Raw genomic sequence first — 7,013 nt, 5'->3', positions numbered from 1 at the left:
AATCATTATAAATTTTGCATATATATTATCTTGGATATTGCCCACTACAGATTTATGGAATTTGTTAAACAAAAAATGCAATTGAGGTATTATGAAATGGAAATATCATATTTTTTAGTGTGCAGAATTTTACTACAGTTAACAAAATTGATCTACTAAAAAAACCGATACACAAAATCCCGGGAGAAATACGATCAGACAAATGAAATAGTTATACAGATTTCATTCTTATACACAACCAATGAAATTAGCTTGATGGTTTATTCAACTTTTCATCTTTATATGTTTTGTTCGAAATATTATACCCCAGCCTTCATAGCTAAAAGAATTAGAGCTATGGACAGGAAGGAACATGTGAAAGTCATACTTTGATTTAGATTTAACCTAAAAGTGGCTATAAATAATTTGGTCTTCCATATAAAGGACATTTTATCAGCGATAAAAATATAACACAAGAGAAACATGTTTTATAAACTGATCTCTTAAGCATAACAATTGTAACTATGGCAACATTATGTTTTGTATTTGTCAGGAATATATTTTGTGCGATATTTATTGGGATCTCCACCATTTTGTCCATGTCTGTTAGCCTCCTGGTCTTTAGCGGAATCAGCAGCATATTCATTGTATCCTTTGTCACTTACTTTCCCAATCATATTTCTCCCTTTTTGAAATGCCGTTTGATAAGCCTCTCTTTCATCACTTAAACACAAGAAAAAATACAGATACAAGTTTAAAAAAAAATCTGTATTACGTATTCTTATTTTAATCAAGATGGACTACTCGTTATCGATTTTTTATAATAAAAATAAATATCACAGATGAACAGGCCTTGCTAGATTAATAATAAAAAATACCATTGTTACTTGCTGTCTGCCATTTTGTTGGTTTATTTGTTTAAGGATGTTCGCTCCTCTGTTTCAAAATAACAATGTTTGTAAAAGACTGTTATAGATTGATAGAATATAAATAAAGGAATTTAAAAATTATAACAAAAGAATAGGTCCGTGATCTAGTTTTTTGATATAATCAATTGAAAATTAATTGGCAGGAAATGGTTCTCTCTAGATTTTTCATACATTTAACATTAACACCTTTTTCCTTTCAAGAACTATTAAAAAAAAGGATTTTGTAAAATTTTGTAAAATGACTTTTAAACTAATATGCAATTTTAAATCATGAAAAGAAAAGTAGGGGTCAGTGGGCAAAATTTTGACAGGCACTACATGGATGAAACAAGAGGATTCAGAATATCTGACAAAAAGTCAAAAACAAGAGGAGCGAACATCCTAATGCATATAAACTTGAAATCATTATTTTTTCAAAATTATTACAAAATGTTTCATCTTGTTATCAATGACTGCGAGTACTCTAAGATCGGAATGATTGCCATTTGTGTTTAAAAAAAATATGCCAAGGTCCGGTCTGACGAACGGGTTATTGTGGTTATTATTTTGTACTGTCCAAGATCAAGGGAAGGTTAAGTGCTCAAAAACATGTTAAACCCCGACACATTGTTTATGAGTCTGTCAAAAGTCAAAAGACAGTAATTCAATAATTGTTTATGGTTGTTAGCTGCCTCATTATTTTTCAGTTTGTTTATTTTACCGATACAGATTGACTACATGTCTTCAGTAAAATGCGAATTCAAATATTTTGTAAGTCAAATCATTTGACAGGGAATTCAAGGTTACCCAGTTTCCATTGGTTAGAATATGCTATGCACTACCAATTTTAGCATTAGATTTTCATCTATATTTGTCATGTTATTTTTAACATGAATGAAATGTCACTTTAATGTATGCATGTAGTTTGAATATTTAATTTTGATTCTTATTTAACTATTTAGCAGATCTATTCATTCAAAATATTCCGGCATCATTATATTTAAATAAGAAGATGTGGTATGATTGCCAATGAGACAACTCTTCACAAGAGATAAAATGACACAGAAATTAACAGCTACATGTATAGGTCACCGTACGGCCTTCAACAATGAGCACAGCACATACCGCATAGTCAGCTATAAAAGACCCCGAAATGATAAATGTGTAAAACAATTCAAACGAGAAAACTAACGGCCTAATTTATGTACAAAAAATGAACGTAAAACAAATATGTAACACATCAACAAACGACAACCACTGAATTACAGGCTCCTGACTTGGGACAGGCACATACATACAGAATGTGGTGGGGTTAAACATGTTAGCGGGATCCCAACCCTCCCCTAACCTGGGATAGTTACATAAGACATAAGAGATAAAAACATAAGAACGAACTATACAAATCAGTTGAAAAAGGCTTAACTCATCAGATAGATACAAACAGAAAACTACACAGAGTGAACGTGGCTTGGTACTTGTATATCCCAACAACAAAAAGACACTAAGTACAGATCTGAGAGACCTCGCAGTTACTGACAGCTAGTTCAAAGCCACTTACAACTAATTAAAAAAATCATGCATCTACGACTAAATTATCAATCCGTACACATCCAACATCCAATGGATGTAGTGTAATGACGTCATAAACAGTCAGAGAAAAACATGACCTTGTGCAATGCCAAGATATAGCATGAATCAGGCCATGTGTTTTCCTCTCTTTTATTCACATTTTGAAAAAATCGTAAAAATTGAAAATATATATTTTGTAACTAACAGAATAGAGTTATGATCTTTTTCTAATTAATGTCGTTGGTTCATGTCTGTCATATTTGTTTTTTTTCGTATTTTTTTGTTTGTTTTGAATTAGGCCGTCAGTTTCTCAATTGAATTGTTTCATATTTTTTCATGTCGGTGCCTTTTAAAGTCGACTATACGTATAGGTTTTTCTCATTGTTAAAGTCCGAACGGTTGCCTTTAAATGCTTACACCCACTTCATTTGAATTTTGGTGGATAGTTGCCTCATTGGTTATCATACCACATCTCCTTTTTTTCATAATAATGACATTTGCTCTATTTCAAAATTATTAACACCATTCATATAGTCTCTCCCTGTTTTGCATTAAAAAATATGACATGGCTATGGCAGAAATATTTATATATGTCCCGATGTCAATTCTCCACTGCAGAACTCATATCCACTCCGTTGGACCGTTCATCATTGTTCATTGCAATATTTGAATGGTGGGACATTATTTGGATTTTATCAGTGTTAATCTTATTGAACCGAGTGGTCGAAGGATCTATAATAGAGTTTTTGCGAAGGGTAATTTTTTATATTTCACAAAAGATATAGATACCTTATATGATTTGCCGCTGCTTTACCACCAGGACCATGTTGTGTTTGCCTTGCAGTTGGCTTTTGCATGAAAGTACGTGTCTGCTCCTTTGGCGCCTTTGCCATCCTTTGCCATTTGTTTAGTGACAGTTTTCATTTCCCTTATTATATATTTATATGTTACTAGAACACATCCGTCATATCGCGGGTCCGTGACTGAATTAAAGTATATAACTATGCGAAAGCCTTATTTTAGTATTAGTATTGTCATCTGATAAAGTCATGCCGATTATAAGATACACAGTTTTCTCTGCTTTCAAATCTTTCTGTTTGAACCCGTCGAACTGGAACTTATCAATTATTGGTAATATTAACTATTTGGAAAACAAAAGGTCCTGGAATGGACGGTATTTTTTAATCAACAGCATTGTCCTATATTAGTTATGAATAAAGTTGAATTCTTTGATTCGCTGTTTTACGTCATGCCTGCTAACAAATTGAAAACTGTACCTATACGCCTTATTTTTAGTCACAGATTTTTAGTATTCGTATTGTTATCTTAGAAAGTCTTACTGATCAAAATACTACAATAGGTAGCAATTTGACAATTTACTAGTGTCAACCCTGTCCCTGTGATTATGACCCGTGTATATAGCATATTAATCCTGAATACACCGTTTGGTGGTGCGCCTGTCAGATGCGGAACGTACAGATAAGGTAATCGGTAACAGGTGAATATACTATTGGTATCGGTATCGGACTCGACCCGGAACTTCTTAATTATTGGCAATATTAATTGCGTGGAAAACAAAAGGGCCTAGAGTGGTGTAATTTTTAATCTACACCTTTGTACTATATTAGTTATATATACAGTTGAATTCTTTGATTCGTCGTTTTTACGTGATGACGGCTGACAAATTGGACCTCGTAATTTTAGTATTATAGATATATCGTATACTCCATTTTAGACATTAGTAAAAGTTCTAGGCAAAATATATATTTTGTTATAATTATTAATTAATTAAGGACAGTCGTTAAGTTCTAGTAATGCTAGGTAATTTTTTTTATACAGTATTACATTTGTTCTTATATTGTTTTACTTGCATCTGTGATTGTTTTATCTATCACCTTGTTTTATCTATTACCACATTAGTGTAAACAATATATTTATTTAGATATACATAAAAGTATTTTTTACACTAACCGCTATCATATAGTGATAAATACGTGTATTCTCGTCCGATACTTTAATGATACGTTTTCATTCCATCAATCAAGATCGTCCCGAATTTGCATGAAGTAATTGCCACTAGACGTTAGGAAACAAATAATCAATCAATCATAAATCCAGATTCAAAACTTACTTATATGTACTGTGCATCTCATTTGCGCCATTAACGTAACCTTTCACATACGCCTTTGCCTCTTTCGTCTCTGCACCACCAATAGCTTCTTTTACTTGATCAATTACACTTGCTTTAGGCTTTTCTTGTTTCTGAACTGACTTTGTCGCCGATGAAGAACCGGATCTACTAGAACTAGAACTCCATCCCACCAACTACCGCCCCTTTTCCGATTTGTGTTTGAAGAACCAGGCTTGGATGAGTCGCTACTTCTAGAACTAGAACGAGAACTTCCGCCTCCTCCAAACCAGGCATGTGTGTCTTCAGCGCAAACAATCAGGAGTACGATGAAGGTCAGTAATAGTGCGCATTTCATGATTAAAATCTATTAACATATATATTAGGTTTTTAATTCAAGTATTTCGTTTGACAACATATCATTGAAGTGAGTAATTACTTACCCTCGTCAATTGCAAAACAAAATAAATGAGAACAACATGAACAAGACACCTTTCTTAAAAGATATGGGATGCTTCGTACTGTCATAAACTTGTGTTAGATATAAGAAGATGTGGTATGAGTGCCAATGAAACAACTCTCCATCCAAGTCAGAATTTGTAAAAGTTAACAAGTTTTTTGTTTATTTATGTGTATTTTATTTTGTTCACTAAACAGACTTTATGATTTCATTTTATATTTATTTATTAGTTTTGTTCATTCAGTTTCTGATACGTTAATTTGGGTTTCAGTTTTTGAGAATTCAAAGAATGATTAAACATATAAGACTCCTCATTAATCAATGGTAAGCGCCACAAAGGTAAGCAAAGGTGAGCGCCACCTAGGTTAGCAAAGGTAAGCGCCACCAAGGTAAGCAAAGGTATTCCAATAATTACTTAGCTTTACTGTATGAGCTAAAGGTTTCGTAAAATATTAAGGTTCTATCTCCTGGCTTTAAACGTTCCTGATAAAAGGAAATTCATATCATCGATTTGAACGCATACTATTTATAAATAAATGTTATCCATGATCATGTATATGACATTTTGAAATTAATTTCTTAAAAAAGCAATTACGATGAGCTTCTTATACGATCAGACAAGTAACAGTGCACAAAACAAAACACTGGAAACGAAAGATTGAGCAACATCCACGATGCACACTCTTTCCCAAAACAAACTTCAGGGAAAACTTGTTATCCTTTTAACTTAGAAATATATACTAAATTTAAAGACAATATAGGTCCTTTTAATTTTACAAGATTAAAAAAAAAAATCCTTACTCCTGCGGATATCGTTATAACAATGGTCGTACTGATAATTGTTCATATTTATAACAACTGAGATCCGTGATATTTTGCGTATCCTGCTTTTTCCCTGTAAAAAGTATCTGTAACGTGACATCGTTCCCGTATCTCTATTTTAAATGCGATCTTTTCTTACGTAGTCAAAGATATTGCAAAAAGCATGTTTGACGTGATAAATAATATAAGTATGTCTAATTTTACTGATATGTTTATTACTATATGCATAACAACTATTGTGGTTGTAGAATTTCATCAATATGTATACAAATGCATTCAAAAAATTGATCCTTAAGGCACTACAAATTGTGTTTTGAAATTGAGATCAAATTACGCATCATTTTCATTGTTCAAAACAAATCACTTGATGGATGTTTATACGAATGAAAGGTGTGGAAAACATATTCTAGATACTATTTGGGTATTTACCAGTAATTCGATGGCTTGATGCTGGAAGGCCGTTTTATCTTACGGTTAATAATGCAAATTTTTAAAACACATGCGAAGGATTTAATTGTTTCTATGTAAAGTTTTTAAAATGATTCATATCTTGGACGCATTAATTTGGAAAAAAGTTAAATTCTTCCAAATATCAAAGGAGAAGTGGAATATACCAAAGGTATATTCAAACTCATGATATTCGAAGACAAACTAACAACGCCCCAAAAAACGAAAAACAACCGAATGATAAACAAGTCTACACAGTACACCGTAAACAGATAAGGACTTAGTTACACTAACCAAATAAAAAACATGGGATTATCGCAGATGATCCGGATGTGTTAGCAGATCCTGATCCAAAGGTGACATTCGTCATGCTAATTGTTTTAAAAACGTTGATAAGTTATATCAAGTAAGTAGGCATAATGTATCAGCTAAATGTCAACTGTCTCTTATATATCCTTAGAGATCACCAAATTTGTTCACTATCAATCTTTAAATAATGTAAAGAAATGTCTCAAACAGGTATACGCTCACATTTCTTCCTCTCTCAATTAGAACTTATATTAGAGCTAACATTGAAGGGGCCTCGTTGTTTTTTTAAAATAGTAGTTTTGAATGGATTTAAGAATTAGGATTTGTATAGGTAAAAACTTAACCTCCTCATTCCAGTGCACTCTATTTTTTCCTCTCTGACATGTGTTAT

At 32.4% G+C, this 7,013-nt stretch overlaps 1 pseudogene; it reads right to left on the bottom strand.

Moving 5' to 3' along the window:
• Positions 1–512: 512 nt before the first annotated feature.
• Positions 513–4,942, bottom strand: LOC143084189 (uncharacterized; annotated as a pseudogene).
• Positions 4,943–7,013: the final 2,071 nt, after the last annotated feature.

The sequence above is a fragment of the Mytilus galloprovincialis genome, chromosome 7 (genome assembly GCF_965363235.1).
Source record: "Mytilus galloprovincialis chromosome 7, xbMytGall1.hap1.1, whole genome shotgun sequence".
NCBI classification, from domain to species: Eukaryota; Metazoa; Mollusca; class Bivalvia; order Mytilida; family Mytilidae; genus Mytilus; species Mytilus galloprovincialis.
The sequence above is the reverse complement of the archived record's forward strand: the minus strand, read 5'-3'. Positions and strand labels throughout refer to the sequence as shown.